This window comes from Haliotis rubra, unplaced genomic scaffold (genome assembly GCF_003918875.1).
Source record: "Haliotis rubra isolate DU_JTF1 unplaced genomic scaffold, ASM391887v1 Scf685, whole genome shotgun sequence".
Lineage (NCBI taxonomy): Eukaryota > Metazoa > Mollusca > Gastropoda > Lepetellida > Haliotidae > Haliotis > Haliotis rubra.
Window position 1 is genome coordinate 35,746 of NW_025767396.1, and position 18,318 is coordinate 54,063.

The 18,318-nt window shown below is 42.0% G+C and overlaps 1 protein-coding gene and 1 long non-coding RNA gene across 2 annotated transcripts in view; one reads left to right on the plus strand and one right to left on the minus strand.

Moving 5' to 3' along the window:
• LOC124258172 (deoxyuridine 5'-triphosphate nucleotidohydrolase-like) overlaps positions 1 to 18,318 on the minus strand; it is a 61,774-nt gene that overhangs the window by 16,659 nt on the left and 26,797 nt on the right.
• The window catches only part of LOC124258174, an 18,871-nt gene continuing 1,544 nt past the window's right edge, over positions 992 to 18,318 (plus strand). Inside the window, exons 1-2 of the long non-coding RNA XR_006893528.1 lie at positions 992 to 1,250; positions 8,608 to 8,613. This is a non-coding gene — a long non-coding RNA (uncharacterized LOC124258174). The remainder of the gene's footprint in view (positions 1,251 to 8,607; positions 8,614 to 18,318) is intronic.

Below are 18,318 nucleotides of genomic sequence, written 5' to 3' on the forward strand. Positions count from 1 at the left end.
TAGACTGGTGTCTGTAGTATACAGCTAGAAACAAATAGTCCCACCAGGGATACAGAATAGAATACCTCTCGCGTACCCAACGATATACATTCTGCTACGATTTGCAAACTGTTTTGCTGTATGTTTGCCAAAGTGGCCTAGTATACGAGCTGGTTGGTCTATTGGGCCTTCCCCAGCCATTTCTCGTAGTTTTTCGTCCACAGAAGAATACTCCATAGGGTCCTCTTTCCAGTATGCAGCCTCTGCTTTGTCGAATTCCTCGAATGGGAAGTGAGGTGTATTTCCTCTGCTATATACAATATGCATGCTCGAGATGTATACACAGCACAGTATATACTTCGAATTGGGCACAATATTTTATTTTTTTTCTAGTTCATTTGGAAGGGGTCCCTATGTTTTGGTGTTGCTGTTGTCGTCTCGTGGGCCTGCTTGTGGACCGGTGGTGGTGGTGTGCTGTGTTTCCAGGTCTTGTGGGCGACCTTCCAGAGAAAAACAGCGGCTAGCGAAAAGGTAGGTCCACCTTTGGGCTGTTTCTAGCATCTGCCGCACCTTCTGGATATCCAGACGGGTCTCTTCTTGCTCCTCCTCGACGCTTTCTATTTCCTCTTCCTCGTCGTCCTTGTCCAGCATCGACAAGATGTCGACCAACAAATTCGTGGTTTGCTCCACACGAGCCGGCAACGTATTCGTGGTTTGCTCCACACGAGCCGACATCGCCACAGTTTGCTCCACACGAGCCTCTAGCCTCCCCAAGCGGTCGTAGAAGTCCTGGATGGTGGGCACAGTCGGCTCTGCAGCAGGCAGTACGCTCTCGCTGGGGGGCAAGATGGCCGCAGGCAATACGATGCCGGCAGACGTCTGGCTAGTGGGTAAGATAGCCGCAGGCAATGCGTCTGTGCTGGGGGGCAATGCTTCCTCTCCAGTGGTGTCGCTAGATGGTTCCGGGGCCGTGTTCCATATTTTGCGTAGTCGATTGGAGCCGATGCCGAATCGTTGTCTCGTTTCTTGTGCTGGGACTTTTCCACGCAACTTGCGAATCTCCTCCACTTGGTCTTGCGATAGTTGTCTTTTTGGAGGCATTTGGTTGTACTATATATCTACAGTCGCAAAAAATTGTCTATATGGGAAACTAGGGCACACTAGGTGCAGACTAGGCAAACTGGGGCACACTAGGTGCAGACTAGACAAACTGGGGCACACTAGACAGAACCTAGAATTTTGCTTGTTTTGCCAAGCAATGCTTAGCAGAGGTGCCGGTCAAACATCTTCAACCGTTAACTGAACAAAGGGCGACGAAGAAGGAAATGAAAAGCGATGGGAAGAGGCAGAAGAAGACGTCACCAGTCCAGAGGTGCGGCAGATGCCCAAACGGCGGAGTGAACTACTAAGCCGTAACGGAAGATGCGCCCACGGGCTGCAGGCTACAACGCACCCGTTCGCGGGCGATGGCAACAAGGCCCTTTCGAAGGCAAAATATTGTGCTTGACCGAGAACATACTGTGCGCAATATTACATCTCGACATGCCCTTATGGCGAGAGGCCTCTTCCCGTTAGAAGAACCGACAAGCCCAAGGCTACATACTGAAGAAGGAACTGTAGACTATTTCTGTGGGCAGCAAATGAAGGCAATGAACAACAGCATGCCAGGCCGCTGACATGCAATGATTTGCAAATAAGCAGCGAAGGTAATAGTTGAATGCAGCGGTATTCCATTGGTGACGGGCACAAACTGCAACGCGCGGTCCCTTCTTTCATTTTTTTGACAATTGTTATCTTCTACTACGGAAGCTGGCATTTCCACCAAAGTTTTCTGTTTCGCTTACTCACAGAAATGGCCCATGTTGGCTGTTCGTGAGTTTGCTGGCGGCGAATACAATACAATTCTTGCTTCGAATGTTTACTGCGGCGACAGGCACATATTTCAGGCCTGCGTACATCTGAAAGTTTGGTTGCCTTTGAAGTGAAGGCTATTCCGGTCTACAATGATTGCATTTTTAGTCTGGCAGGTAATTGCCGGTGCTCTGGGTTTCTGCTGAAAGATAACTTTCTGGAAGTCTGGGAATATGCGATAATTTCCGGAGATAATGGTCGCTTCCCTCTTTCTGGAAGGATACCGGTGGACTACAGCGGACATTGCGGAAGAGCCTTCTTCGTTTATTCAGCCTGCAGTATCAACTGCGTTTTCCGTCGTGGCCGTGGTGTCTTCCGCAAAGTGATTCTTCCGGCTTGCGCTCAATGTTTGCTTAAACGGTATTTCTGTCGCTTCTGATTTGTTCGACATTTCGTCGTACGGCGTCTTTATTTTCGTTTGTAAGGGCTGTTTCTACCTGTTTCTTGACTTCTTCGATAAACGTATTCTGCTCCCGACCCTTCTTCTCCGGTGGAAGCTCCCGTGCGTACCCAACGTGCTGTCTTTCTGCCTTACCAGAATGACATAACTACTAACTGCTCCGTTCAACCGCGTGGTCGCTTTTTAGCTTCTTCATTTCTTTGCGATAAGTTTTCCTCGACTGAACAGATCCGGAATACTTCTTTACCCGTCTCTGTTTACTCTGCGGTTGAACTGAGGAAGAGCCTTTCGTGCTACGGTGGCGTTCTCCATTCCCTACTACTGTCTTTACGAAGGCAAGCCGGATAACTTCCGACTGAATTATTGGCTGTCTGCTACTTGGTGTCGTTTTGTCGGCTGGCTGTAACGGCATTATTGACTAACTCCGCACGTATCTGGCAGCTGGAAGATATCTGCCATTGGACGATGCTCGGCAAATGCTGCTGCGGCCGATTCTGGCTTTCTCCCCGATAACGTGAATAGTCTGCTCTTCAGCGGGGCAATGCGATTCACCGTCGGGCTGTTTAACTGCGAAGATACCCTGATGACGTCTGCGGAAACTTGGCATTCGACTGTTCGATTTTCCACCGTTTTGCTGAGTGCTGTATGGTTACCGTCTGTGGAAGTTTGTTTAATCGTTTGTATTTCTTCGGTTATTGAACAACAGGCGAAACTCTATCGCGATACGGCTTCCCGACTTTACGCGTCGGATGGAGGATTTTCGTAATCGATTTCAGACGATCCACGCCAGTCTGCCAGTGTCACCGATTTGCTTTCGGTTCTCGCTAACCCCAAATTGAAGGCTCTGGCTGTTAATGGGGTTTAGTTAGCGTGTTGAGTTTCGACAATACAGCGATGAATAACCGGTATTGTCTGGAACGGACTCGATTGCGACTTCGCAACGAAAACGAGCTCTCACAGCTCTCCGGAAACTGTTTCGGTAAACGGGTCAATACGCGAAAATCTCTTGTAGTCGATGAAACCGGCCGTAACTTATTGATTGGCGTTGGTAGATGGGCGTTGGCTGCCAATAATTATTTGAAGCGTCATCTTTAACTGCGGAGCCAGAGCATATGCCTTCTTCGGTCGCGGACTAACGCCGCCTCTTTCGGCTTTTCTCGTCTCTCTGATAGCGATGGTCTACGTATCTTCTGCATGTTCGGTATTAATGAGATATTTGTTGCGCATGTTGGGACATAGATTTCTTGTACTGGCGATAATTCAAACGGCAGTTGGCGGAACCTTCCCTCCGGTAGATGCTGCCCGACAAGTTCTTACAAGCGGTCTGGATTGAACAACAAGCTGCGTATATGCAATAATGAAATGAACGCTCCAGATTATGCTGCCAAATCGGTAACGGAATGAATAAACGGCGTGTCGGCACTGGAATTATACAATCCTCAGGAGTGGAAATATTCCCATCACAGTACATGGATGATTGGTCTAAGTTTGATGAGACCGATTACCTCCCATCGGTCGATTTTACAGCAGCCTGACCGAATCCCATATCTCCCAGGACGATTACGACCACGCGGCAGCGGCGTGTGGGAGAAACTGGGATGTAAGAATATGGGTGACTACCACGATCTGTACTTGAAGCGGACGTGCTCCTGCTAGCGATGTGTTCGAAGGCGTTTAGGAGGGCGTGTTTGAAACAGTATCAACTTCGACCCTGCATGGTACTACACCAGCCCGGTCTATCGTGGGATGCGCTGCTGAAGAAAACCAGAGTTAAGCTGGAATTGCTCACGGATTACGACATGCACCTGTTCATCGAAGAAGGATTGCGAGGTGGGATCTCCATGGCTGCCAAGCGGTACGCATAAGAGCCAACAATAAAGTGCGATGGAAGGCTACGACTCTAGCAAGCCCACCAATCATCTCCTCTACCTCGGCCAACAACCTATGCGGTTGGGCTATGAGTCAGTCTCTGCCTACTGGTGGGTTTGAGTGGTTGGACGATGAGATCGATATCCACGAGCATCGCGCGGATTCGGGAAGGGTTACATCCTCGAAGTGGATCTGAGTATCCTGAGGCATTGCACGCTGCTCACAACAGCTACCCGCTGGCCCCGAAGCGGTTGATGGTCTGCGAGACTGGATGTCCGACTATCAGCGGGACTTGTTGGGTGAGAACACCCTGGCTCGGGTGGAAAAACTTGTCCCGAACTTGATGAACAAGACCAAGTACGTCGTGCACTATCGCAACCTGCAGCTGTACCTATCGTTGGGTATGAAACTGACCAAAATTCATAGGGTGCTGAAGTTTGACCAAAGTCCTTGGATGGAGCCCTACATCAGAATGAACACGGACCTGCGAAAGCTGGCCACCAGTGACTTCGAGAAGAACTTGTATAAGCTCATGAACAACTCGGTGTTTGGTAAGACGATGGAGAACCTGAGAAAACGGGTGACGGTCAAACTCGCAAGCAAGCTATTCGATAACGACTTGGCAGCGCTGCACATGAACAAAAGTCACATCAAGCTCAACCGACCCGTCTACGTCGGGATGAGCATTCTCGACCTGTCCAAACATCTCATGTATGATTTCTACTACAACCGGCTCAAGAAGCAATACGGTGATCGATGCGAGCTGCTGTACACGGACACAGATTCCTTGTTGCTAGATATACACACCGAGGACGTGTACAAGGACATGGCAAAACACATACACCTGTACGACACCAGCGATTACCCCAAGGACCATGCCCTACACAACACGATCAACAAAAGGTCCTTGGCAAGATGAAGGACGAATCTTGGCGGGCACACCCATTGCGAATATGTCGGCTTGAGGCCTAAGATGTACTCCATCTTGAAAGCTGACAAAGGGTGAGATCCGAGAAAGGCAAAGGGGTCAGAAATGCGTGGTGAAACAACACATCAAGCGCGTCCTCTTCAAACAAGCTCTGTTCAAGAATAAGGCGTTCAAACACCGAATGAACGGCGTTGAAGCGACAAACACAACATCTACGGCATCACCCTCAACAAGACGTCGCTGTCGCCCATGGACACCAAGCGGTGGATCGCCGCCCGGCAATCACGACTTTCTGTCACGCACTGCGGCTCATAAACCACTGAGTGCATCGAATGTCTCTGCTTTCGAGCGGAATTGGTATATAATGACGCTCTTAATCCCCATTGGGGAACTGGTGGCTGGCGCCGTCCTCGTTCCCGCCCGGGGTTGCCGAAACTCATGGTACCCTACAGATGTTAAGGCTCCTATAAGGGTCTGGGATGTGCATCGAATGGTGTCTCTGCTCGAAATCGTTAATTTATACTGGGGGCTGGAAGCGGAATAGATATATAATGACGCTCTTAATCGGCCTGTCACAGAACCCCCATTCCCTATACTACTGTTCGTGTTTTTATTATTATTATTATTTATTCTTCCGCCATATTTTGTACCAGAGCTACAGAGAGCACCGCTGGACAGAATGCCTTGAGAAAAATCACCCAGATGCCCACCGAGGTGTACATATCGCGCTTTAAAATCTCTAGGCTGTAGGCCCAATAGCAAAGGGCAGATAATTCCAAAAATTTCAAATGCAAATGCAAATATCTCCAAAACTAATGCTCCAATGTGTGCCAAAGTTCTTGAGCAGATGCGCAATCAAAATGCCTACAATTTCGCCTGTAAGGCTCCAAGTCGCTAAAATGCACCGTTTGGCGCTATGTATGATTGAAGTTTTTGGTGATGTTTTTCAGCAAAATGCTGACTACTTTCCTCCCAAAATGTGCTGCATTGAAACTACAAGAGCTACGGCTTTCAAACTTTGCATACTTTGTGTCTATGCACCTTCCTACACAGTAGCATCGTCAAATGTGGCTATGTGTATTTGATGGCGCCATATTGGACGCTACTTCTGGGCAAAAGTTGTCTTCAAAAACTTTCACAGGCTTCTTTGCCATTTTGTGCCAAACCAAACTTAGCACATACAACACTTTAAACGCTTGTTCTGAAGTGGCCTTTGGTTGTGGAACATTTTCTGTTCTTGGTCCTATGTCAAAGTCACGTGATCACTGGATTGAAGATGTTTATCGGAAATGTGCAGAATTTTGTGGGGTAGGCATTTTTCAAACTTTGAACATTTTCTTGTTAGCCATAAATGTGCAAAGCGCTACGGCGATCAAAACATCTGTTCAACATGGGAGGTAAAAGGAAAAATGCTATTTGAGACGTGCCCCAAATGAAAGAAAAAGAGTGCCAAACAAACTGACCCACAACTCCAGGCAGAACACGCGAAGCATCACGCAAAAAGGCTTCCAAGAACGTACCAGTCATCATAAATAATACTTACACTCAAAACCCCAAAGTTTGGACAGATTTAATAAAATAGGGACTTCTTTATATCACCGACGGCCCAGGGATACATTGCCGAATGTGTCATAAGTTTCATCGACATTTGCAGCACGGCGGATTACCCGTGCAAAGCATGCGACAGTCTGAAGGAAAGCGCAACGACGATATCTCCTATAGAGAGACTACTACTGCAAAGCATGGTCCACGTGCAGATATGGGAGACGATGTCAATTTCAATTGACAATGACGAGAGAAGTGTGTTGTGCGAAAGCTATGTAAGAATGCAAATACTGTTACGGCAATGACGATTTATCTCCTTTAGACAATGAAAATCTTATAAAATCCGTACAGAATTATATAACTGAAACTAACCGCTTTACTGAATTCAAGTAATAACGTATAAACATAAAATGCACTTGGTATCTTGTTCTTTATTTTCTTTTCTTTATTTTTATTTTGTTTTGTCTATTATCTAGGGTTAATTAGCTAAGTAACCCAAAGTGGACACATTTTTCTTGACTTTGTTTTTACCACGACTTAGGATGTCCACGTCCGAGAATACCCTACTGGAGTACCTTAGTTGCTGTAAAACCACATGTTCACTTGTGTCAGCGTGAGAGGAACAGCGTTATGGATATTGATAAACGCTACAGAAATACAGAACCACGAGTGCTTCGTGTCGACATGTCTATTTGGTTGCTGTTGATATTTAGATGGAAATGGTGTCTACCAACAGTGCAGAAAAATCCGCGACTAAACTCGCCAGGTACCTCTATCAGTAGGCAATGCACCATGATAAAGAGTATGAAAATGTCATTCTTTCGGTAAAATGACACATGAGTTGTGTTGACTGACCGTTAAATGTGAATCATGACTTGTCAGCTACATGTGACGTACATTTACATTCATATAATGTCAGTCACAGTGAACTTTTCAAATTATTTAGTTCAGGCCACATATTTTTCTGTTTCTCTGACTGTTTGAACAAAGGGTTCTTCTGTTTTGATATTCATGATACCTAAGTGATATTATTTAATGTACGAAAATAGTTTTTGTGATGAGTTTACCGAAACTTAATGACCTCCCAGTACTTCCAGTCGAAGAGCATTTGACTAGCAGTGATATGATTCATATTAACTAATACCATAACTACATTCATGAGATATGTGAGAGATGCAAAAGGCTCCAAAGAAGTAAACCCAAGGAGCCCTACATCGCTGCTCGCAGCTATATTTCCATTGATTATAGATAGTCTGTAACCATGACAAATTTATGTAAACAGTTAAATTTGGACAAGACAATCCAGTGATAGACATTGTCAGCCTTGGCTTCTGGGGACATAATCCCCCCCGACATGGTATGAAACTGTGATAAAATAAAATATAAATTTAGAAAGTTATATGCCTTCCAGTTGAGTGAATATGACTGAAGGTTACATTATATTACTTTATAGAATGTGAAATCATACTGTGGATTAAAAGCATGTTCATCTACAGCCTTGACCTCCTAGTGAAAACCTTTGATCCCACAAGCCAGAATGTATATCAATATTGATGTCATTAACTGTGGTGGTGGTGGTGGTGGTGGAATTGGGTTTAACGTCGTGCTTGAGAATATTTCGCTCATATGACGACGTGCATGCGTGTGTATATGCGGTTGCTTGTACTAGCCCAGACTGAAGCTGGTTTTATAGTACTAGCCCACTGAGATACCACACCACAGTGAAGCATGAATACCCCACTCAGACACATCATACTGACTCCGAGCCGATCAGTCCTTGCTTTATCCATTAATGCCGAGTGCCAGGCAGGGACCAACAAGTACCATATTTTAACCTCTTTTGGTATGACACGGTCGGGGATCGAACCCGTGACCTTCCGCTCTCCAGGTGGACGCTCAAACCACTACACCACGGAGGCGGTCAATCCAAACAGAACTTGACTCACTCCTCGTAAAAATGTTTTGGCAGGTTAAGGCTTAGGTCGTCAATGGCGAACGGGTATGACACAATTTTTTTTGCGATAAATAAATGTACGTAAACTCATTATGACAGTGAGGTGTAAGTGTCTCTGACTAGCGCGCTGACAGGTGCCTTCAGTTCAACATGTTTTGGTGCATGTCGGTTGTGCATACTGTGAAATAAACAAGAAAATGGGTGAGTTACCGCTACAAATTCCGAGCAGGGATTTTGGCTCGGAATCCAGAAATCAAGACTTTTCAAGTTTCCGAAGACACCAGCTCCCAAAGTACTGCTTCGAATTTTTTGCTCTATGTCTTATTTTGTAGGTAAATCTATTGGCTTGAAACGTGTGCATACTTTAAATGGGATAGATACAGTGAGCATTGTTGAATTCGCCCTGAAACGAACTTGGTGTGTTGACCTCGTTACATCCCTTGTATGATAGATTGCGCTGCTCTGCTGGCGACAGACATCAACAGAGCTCCCATTGTTTTTATATCTACACAAGTCAGTATCTTTTGAGGAACCGTATCTTTGTGCTTAACAACCCTGAAGCCCTATACAAAAAGTGTCAACAACGTCTTCATCTCATGCGTAAACTGAGATCTTTTAATGTTAACCACGTCTTCATCTCATGCGTAAACTGAGATCTTTTAATGTTAACCCATCTGTGATGTCATCTTTTTATCTAGCATTCATTCGGAGTAATGGATTCCACCGGTGTGTGATTTTAGCGATGACGCTAAGTATATTTGTCCGCTGCTTGTCATTGTCTTGGAGGCCGTTAGATGACTCCGTAACGGCGAACCAAGATGGACGTCATTGGCACCAGTATGGACGTGAAGAGCTGCTGGCACTGAAGGAAACCGCGTTGGAGTTGAAAGGACTTAGAGACTTGCCCTCGGAATGTGCTTCAGACAAGGGGAATAATTCAAATTCAGGATCAAAAGTTACTAGGAAACGAGGTAAGCGGGGAGGAGTCCGCCGACGAGTTCAGGAGCGCAAATCAAGACCACCTCTTCCAACTTTTCTATTATCAAACGCGTGAGGTCTCTTAGAATAAACTTGGCGAACTTTGGCAAGCACAAAATATTTGTGCGAATTCAGAGACAGTTGCATTCTATGTTTCACGGAGACATGGCTATCACCCTCCGTGGACAGTAACACCCTCTATTTGGAAGGATTTGGTACTCCAGTTCGATTAGACAGAGATTCAGATGCTACAGGAAATCTATTGGAGGAGGTGTATGTATGTATATAAATGAAAAGTGGTGTCGTAACTATCTTGTGAGAGAAAGGATATGTTCACCAAACATCGAACTTCTATCAGTGTCTATGCGCCTACTTATCTACCACGTGAATTAGGTCAGATCTTTGCTGTGAGTGTCTATATACCACCCAGTGCCGATAACAAACAAGCAGCTGATGTAGTTCATATTCATGTTCAATCCCTAGAGCTGATTTGTCCTGATCTTGCCGAAATTCATACTTGGAGATTTTAATGGATGTACCCTGAAGTCTGTGCTCCCCACCTACAATCAGTATGTAACATGTTGTACACGGAAAGACAAGATCCTTGACTTGTGTTATGGTAACATCAAGAACGCCTACAAATCATATAGAAAAACCACCCCTAGGAGCTTCGGACCATAATTCTGTGTTTTTGCTGCCCACATATCGTCAAAAGTGAAAAACAGAGAAGGCTATTGTTAAGACTGTCAAATCATGGAACAGAGAATCTATTGAAACCCTACAAGGATGTTTTGCGTGTACAGATTGGGACATGTTCTATGATGCAGAACAAACATTAGCAGATATATATATATATATATATAGGATATTTATATAGCGCACATATCCACGCACTAGTGCATGCTCAAGGCGCTGGTATTTTTTCCCTCGATCATTGGATGTCAATCTCAACGGCACATCGCATTATCAATCTCAACTCCCTGGGGAGTATACAACTCTTGCAGCCACTAGGCGCACCGAGTTATTGTGGCTTTCTCATCCCAACGAGGTTCCCATTCACAGCTGGGTGGACTGGGACACATAGTCACAGTACTTTGTCCATGTTCACTGCACGTTGCTGTACCCGCAACTAGGTGTTTGCACGTATTCATGTGGCCACCATCTGGTCAAATACCAACGGATTCGTGGGTTCTTTTAAGTGCACAGGGTTGTGTACTGTACACTAGGGGTTGTGACAACACTGAAAGAGTCTGCACACAAAGTTGACTCCAAGGTTTTTACACCCGGTCACAGGTGGGCTCGATCCCGACACCTCAACCTCGCTGGATCACTAGCCTGGCCTTAGCCAGCTGTAATGTGGCGTCATTACCGATTATATAAATTTTTGTGTCAACAACATAATACCAGAAAAAAGAAATCAGAATTTTTCCCAAACAACAAGCCCTGGATCACAAAGAAATGAAATCTTTATTAAGCGAAAAGCGAGCATACATGAAGAAAGATAGAATAAAACTCAAATGCATACAGAAGGACATCAATCTTAAAGCTGCGTGAGTGTAAACTAGCATATACAAAGAAAGTTGAGAGACAGTTTCAGCAAAGCAATCTGCAACAAGCCTGGCAAGGCGTGAACACGATAATTGGCAAGCGCAGGCGTGACGGCAGACAATAGCGCGGGGATAATAAAACCTTTGCTGAGGACCTCAACACTTTCTACAGCCGCTTTGATTGTAGCGACTTTACCAATGAGAGAGCCCAAGTTAGTGAAGCCGTTGCAGGATAGTGAAAGTGGAAGTATCCATATATCAGAAGCTGGCGTCATTCAAAGCTTCTCCAGAATTAACATCAGAAAAGCAAAAGGACCTGGCGGCATTTGTGTTGAAGGAGTGCAGACTTCAGCTGTGTACAGTTTTCACTAGATTGTTTCAATTCTCGGTGAATATTCACGTTATTCCTTCATGGGTCTGGAAAGCATCAGAAATTGTACCAGTTCCTAAAAAGACACAACCTAAACAACTCCAGCGACTACAGGCCAGTTGCTCTCACATCTATAGCAATGAAATTGGCTGGAGCATCTTGTTGAGACATCTCCGTCAGGAAGTTGCCCGACATACTGGACCGCTTCAGTTTGCCTACAGGTCAAGGAGAGGAGTTGTTGATGCCACATTGTCACTCCTGAATAATGTCTATAAACATCTAGAGACACCTAAGTCATACATCAGGATCCTCTTAAGTTGACTTTTCATCTGCGTTCAACACTATCCAGCCACATATCATGATACAGAAACTGTTAGACATGAAGGCGTTAACTCGCATTACCTCATAAAGTGGATCGAAAACTTTCTTGTGGGCAGACAGCGAATGCATTGAAAGTTAGCGGGGCTGTATCGATAAGCGGACCACCAACACTGGTGCACCACAAGGCTGTGTAATATCTCCTGTTCTTTTCACCCTCTACACTAATGATTATTGCAATTTCGAATTCAACCTGTTCAACTGTAAAGTTAGCAGATGATGCAGCAATTTATTCGGCAAACTGAGCGACACTGATTCTGAAGAACTGTATAAAGAGGACATTAATCATTTTACGACTTGGTGTGCAGAAAACGACTTACTCTTAAATGTCACAAAAACAAAGGAACTGATAATTGACTTTCGGAGTAAACCCACAGAACTGCTTCCAGTAATAATCAACGGTGAATGTGTTGAGACAGTGTCGGAGTATAAGTATCTGGGAACCTTCATTGACTCTAAGCTGAACTGGAACTCTAACACTGAAGCCCTATACAAAAAGTGTCAACAACGTCTTCATCTCATGCGTAAACAGATCTTTTAATGTTAACCACGTCTTCATCTCATGCGTAAACTGAGATCTTTTAATGTTAACCCATCTGTGATGTCATCTTTTTATCTAGCATTCATTCAGAGTATTTTAACATTTTCCTTCCATTGTTGGTACGGGTCTCTCTCAGTTCATCTCAAATCTAAAATAGACAAAATTGTTAACACTGCAAGTAAAATCGCTGGAGTCAGATTTGAATGTTTATTATCAATATATGAGCGGCAAATCGTGAACCAAGCTGTCAAAATCATATCTGACCGTACTCACTACTTAAATTCGGAATACAACCTTCTCCCTTCAGGCCGCCGCTACAAAGTTCCAATTGTGAAAACTAAGAGAGCCCGTACATCCTTTATTCCAAGTACCATATCTCTCTTAAACAAATGTGAAGATACCTAAATCAAAGAATTTATGTAAATATGTTTGGTATCTCTCTGATGTGTCAGTAGCTCTGCTGATGTAACACAAATTCCTGAAAAGGCATTAAAGTATTATTCTATTCTATTCTATTCTTTCCTTTCACTTCACACAGTGCTAAATGTATTATGGCAAATACGGTAGGAGAAATCAGGGGTCTTCCCTACAGGCTGTCTCTAAATGTTCTCCATATAAACACCTGCTCTGAATTTTCATTCCAATGTGAACTTTTCTCATCTAAATTCTCCCAGCCGCTGTTTTCAAAGTGAAGCAACTTTACCTAGATCATACATTAATTAAAACACTAATGAAGTGATCAGAATTTTAGAATTTCATAAAACAGGTTACACAAAACAACATTTTTGCTTAGTTAAAAATCGGGGGGTTAGGCTTGATGACTTGATTGACACATCACTGTACCCTGTGTAGATCGATGTTCATGATGTTGATCACTGGATTGTCTGGTCCAGACTTGAATACTTACATGCCGCCAAATAGCTGGAATACTGCAGAGTGCAGCATTAACCCTTTCAACACCGAAGGCCGCTTAAGCGGCCACAACGTTATGAGTCCCCAGACACCGGAGGCCGCTTAAGCGGCCAGGCAGTAGTCACGTCAAAATGAGACATAATTTTAGGAACTTACCTGACTTATGATTCATATATTAAATCCATCACATTTCACAATGTCTGTAAACACTTATTAAATTTCAATTGATCATATATTATCGGCAGAATTAAAATTATAAACTATTTTTCGCAATGTAATTGAAAACAACGATTCTCGGACACATGCTTCGGGAGCGGGTCCACAATAACATTGTCAAAGAGCAAAGTAACGATGGTTCGAGGAAATGATTAAATAAATAGAATAAACTAATGAATAAAATCAACAACAGCATTCATAAAAGTTGTCAAAGCGTACATATAAAATTACTTTTCCATCTTTTTGATAGCGATCATGTAATGCAAGTCAAGTCACTGACAAGTGACATCGACTCGCCGCCTCAATCTTCACGCTCCGACACGATGTTTAATGCGAAAATATATGCATGAAGCATTTTTGTCACAGTCATAACCTAGCGATATCGTCCAATAAGTCCCATAATTTGCATTATATGTAGTATTTTCTTGCTTAATATGTTCAGAATAGCATTATTTTTACCAAAACTTTAGTCCTAAATCTAAAGAAGTTTAAGTTTTACGAGGGCGGTATCCATTGCCGTAATATGATTGGCTGCCTTAGGTCCGCGTGTCTGATTTTGACCAATCCGCGACCCTTATAGCAGAACTGTAGCGAAAAGCGCCATTAGAAACCAATTTTATCCAATAAAATAAAGCTTCTTACATCTGTGAAAATACTCTCCGGCAAGGGTTCAGTGATGTTGTTGATGTTCAGAGCTTTTCGAGCGATACCCGGCATCAAGCGATTAGCCTCCCATGTTATTCATGCGAAACCCGGCGGAGGTATTTTCCGTTGTTATGTCATGTTGCGGAAAGCCACAGAATATCGGGGAATAGGCGACCATATATATTATTTAAGAAATCTTTTTATAATAATTTTCTCTGGTTGCACGTAAAAGTGAAAATATAAAAAGAAAAAAGAGCGGGCATGTTATGACATGTCACAAATGGAAAAAATGCAGCCTTAGTTTTTGCTTCTTTAAGTATGGTTTTATCTGGGCGTTAAAAATGTAGCTTGCATTTTCATTCAAAAATAATTTTATTTAAGTTGTAGTTGTATTATTTGAATAATATTATAAAATAAACTTCATATTTATCAACAGTAGGATTAGATCTTTTAAATGGTGTATGGGATGTAGTAGCAATAACGTTTTACAAGCTTATAATTTCCTTCATAAACATAGGCTTCATCTATGACCTCAGAGTCTCTGAGGAACTTCGATTGTCATGGCAGTAAATGCCTCTGGTTGACTGGTGCTGAAAGAGTTAATAAACAAATAAACAATAGTTAGTAGGGATGTCACAATACATAAGTTTCATGAATCGATATGTATCACAATACCCATATCACGATTCGATACGTATCATGATACCTATCAGAGGTCCAGATAAGATTTAGCTCATGTGGGTACTGTACCCACTGTATTTTTTTGGAGTGGGTATTTCATTTTCCGTTACCCACTGCTTTCAAATATGTGCGTATTTCAGTCATTTTACTCAACTAAGTATGGTGTCATTGAGTAAGTTTACTAAGCAGGTATGTTCTGCCTTATGTCATACCTAATCAACACCAACTTAAATATAATGGAAATGATTTCATAAAAAATCATTCATCCTATACTGACAGTACAACACTTGTCCTATACTAACAGTACAACTTGATAGCAATCGATGTCTTTTTCATTACGCAAGTGATTTTTATAAATATATTCCATACATATTTGTTTTAAACTTTTTCCCTATCTAACATTTTAAGCCAGTAATTGGTACGCAACAATTATTTTTTCAATGTGTCATTGGAAATTTTCTATGCGTATTTTACCCTGATAAGCAGCTTATCTGGGCCTCTTCCTATTTTCACGGCATTATTGAGTAAACTTAGTTACATTTTGAACATTAATATTACATATTTTGTAATTGTCCATGAAAAGATCAACATTTTTTTCTCTCAGAGATTAAAAAGTTCTAACTTCCCATCTTTGTGCAGGAAAAATAATCATTCATAACTCTCATGACCAGAGGCCCAGATAAGCTGCTATGATCGGGTAAAATCGCATATAGAAAATTTCCAGTTACGCGATTGAAAATAATTGTTGAGTACCAATTCGCTAGCATTAAAAATGTTAGATATGCAAAAGGTTTTAAAAACAAATGCGTGCAGAATATATTTATAAAAATAGAGCGCAACGATGAAAAGACGTCGTGCTATCAAGGTGTACTATTAGGACTAGTGTTAACTGTCAGTATCAGGATGAATGATTTTATGAAATCATTTCCCTTCATTGCGGTGTTGATTAGAGTGATGAACATAAGACAGAACATACCTGCTTAGTAAACTTTATAATGACACCATATAGGTGAATAAAATGATTTTGAAATCGCAGCGCATATTTGAAAATAATGAGTAACGGAAAATGAAATACCACTCAACTGTCCTCATAATACCCACTCCAAAAAAATGCAGTGGGTACAGTACCCACATGAGCTAAATCTTATCTGGAGCTCTGCATAACATCCAAACGTGATGATACAATTGCAAAATGTAAACGACACATAAACATATTCAAACTGATACTTTCAAAACTAAATATCGATACAGTTTTGAATGCATTGATAATTGTATTGTCTTAGAAAAAGTACAGATGCATCGGCCGTATCGATCGATGTATTGGGATCCTACTACCGACTTCAGTCTAGCTGGGTTAGTGAGTGTGAGAGCAGTTTCGCGGCTTGTGGCAATATTCAGTTACTGTGTGGGGACACAGAAATGGAGGCTTCCTTAATAGTTTTTCTTTTAGCCTGACTAGGGGTTGGAGAAACACACACAAAAGATAATGATGGCCTCACAATATTGGCACCATAATAAAATAATAAGTGAGGTGATGTGTGAATGCCTACATATAGTGGTGTTCGATGATCGAGAAAATAATAAAAACATTGATCTACGAAAGGATTAAAAATAATTATCGATTGTAAAATACTAATTTTTGAATAATGAAATTTTTGTTGTTTTAATTATAACACACTTGAATGAAGAAAACAAACCATTAAATTTTAAGAACATTCCTGAAACAAACACGCGTTCAACAAGTACAAAGCTATAGCATTGTACTGATAGTTTGGTATTTATCATTACCATGATTACGGGTAAATATTACTGTAAATCGTCTGTGAATAAATTTAAAATCTACAATGAGCGTAATGGGAAAATATAATGGACACCATTTGCCGTGTAAATCCAACAGAATAATTTTGTATGAAAAAAGCAAAATTACTGCACTTAAAAATTTAGATATGAAAATATATAAGCTAATCCCGCCTGTTGTTGAGAGGGCAAACCCAAGCATGGGAAGTCGGGGGAAGGGTAGAGGCAGTAGTAGGCCCTGAAACAAAAAATGTTGTGGTCTCGATTATCCGACCAACCCTTGAATTCCTGGTGCTGACCCTAGTTATTTTAAGAGGTATGATAAAATAAGCTTTCAGGAACCATGGTTTTGGTCGGTACCAATAGACATCAGTTATTCTGATAAAGAAAGTTGACATGATGACCTTGCCAAGCGGTGATTGAATAAACAATTATACATAGATAAATGTCTTATTAGTTCATAATTTACTTAAAAAAATATTTTTAAAAATATATATAAAGAAGAATTCCTACCTACTTACCCTAAATTTTAAGATGTATGTCAGACCACAACGCTTTTTTATTTGGCCTTAGTTATAAAAAGCATTAACGAGAAAAAACCTGCTGAAAAACCCTTAAAATTAGTGATTAAATAAAAAAATGTATATATTTCCATTATAATCGATAACTATTCACCACGAGTCCTCTGATAATCTATAGTGGATTTGGTGTCTGATTCCTAACACTACTATACCAACTCTGCCATACAAGACCCTCAGGAACAACTATCTGGATGTCTGTCTTGGCGATAATCTTGTCTCCGCCAAACAAGAAGACAAAGTCATCAATATCCCCACTTAATGGCAAAATACTCTTCATGATTATGTCTCTACGAGTTATGATTATGTCAAATATTTAGGTGTGTATATAGAAATATTTAGGTGTGTATATAGAAAAGTGGAAGGAGAGTATTGAAAGGTTTTTAAAGTTCTGCTCAGAAAGCAGCACTATCACCAATTTCAGTCAAACTTGTTGCCATGGAAATGCCAAAATATTTTATTCAGAATTCCAAAACTACCAAAGGCACCAGTACACCACCAGACCAATCTATGTGCCAAGTTTGGTGAAGAAACATTGAGCGGTTTTAGAGTTCTGCTCGAGGAAAAGAGCACTACCACAATTTCAGGCTAAGTCAAACTTGTTGCCATGGAAAGCGCCAAAATATTTTATTCAGAATTCCCAAAACTACCAAAAGGCACCAGTACACCACCAGATCTATCTATGTGCCAAGTTTGGTGAAGAAATATTGAACGGTTTTAGAGTTCTGCTCCGGAAAAGAGCACTACCACCAATTTCAGTCTAAGTCGAACTTGTTGCCATGGAAGCGCCAAAAATATTTTATTCAGAATTCCAAAACTACCAAAGGCACCAGTACACCACCAGATCTATCCATGTACCAAGTTTGGTGAAGAAATATTGAGCGGTTTCAGAGTTCTGCTCGGAAAAGAGCACTACCACTAATTTCAGTCAAAGTCGAACTTGTTGCCATGGAAACGCCAAAACATTTAATTCAAATTCCAAAACTACCAAAAGGCACCAGTACACCACCAGATCCATGTATGTGCCAAGTTTGGTGAAGAAATATTGAGCGGTTTTAGAGTTCTGCTCGGAAAAGACAAAAATTTGCA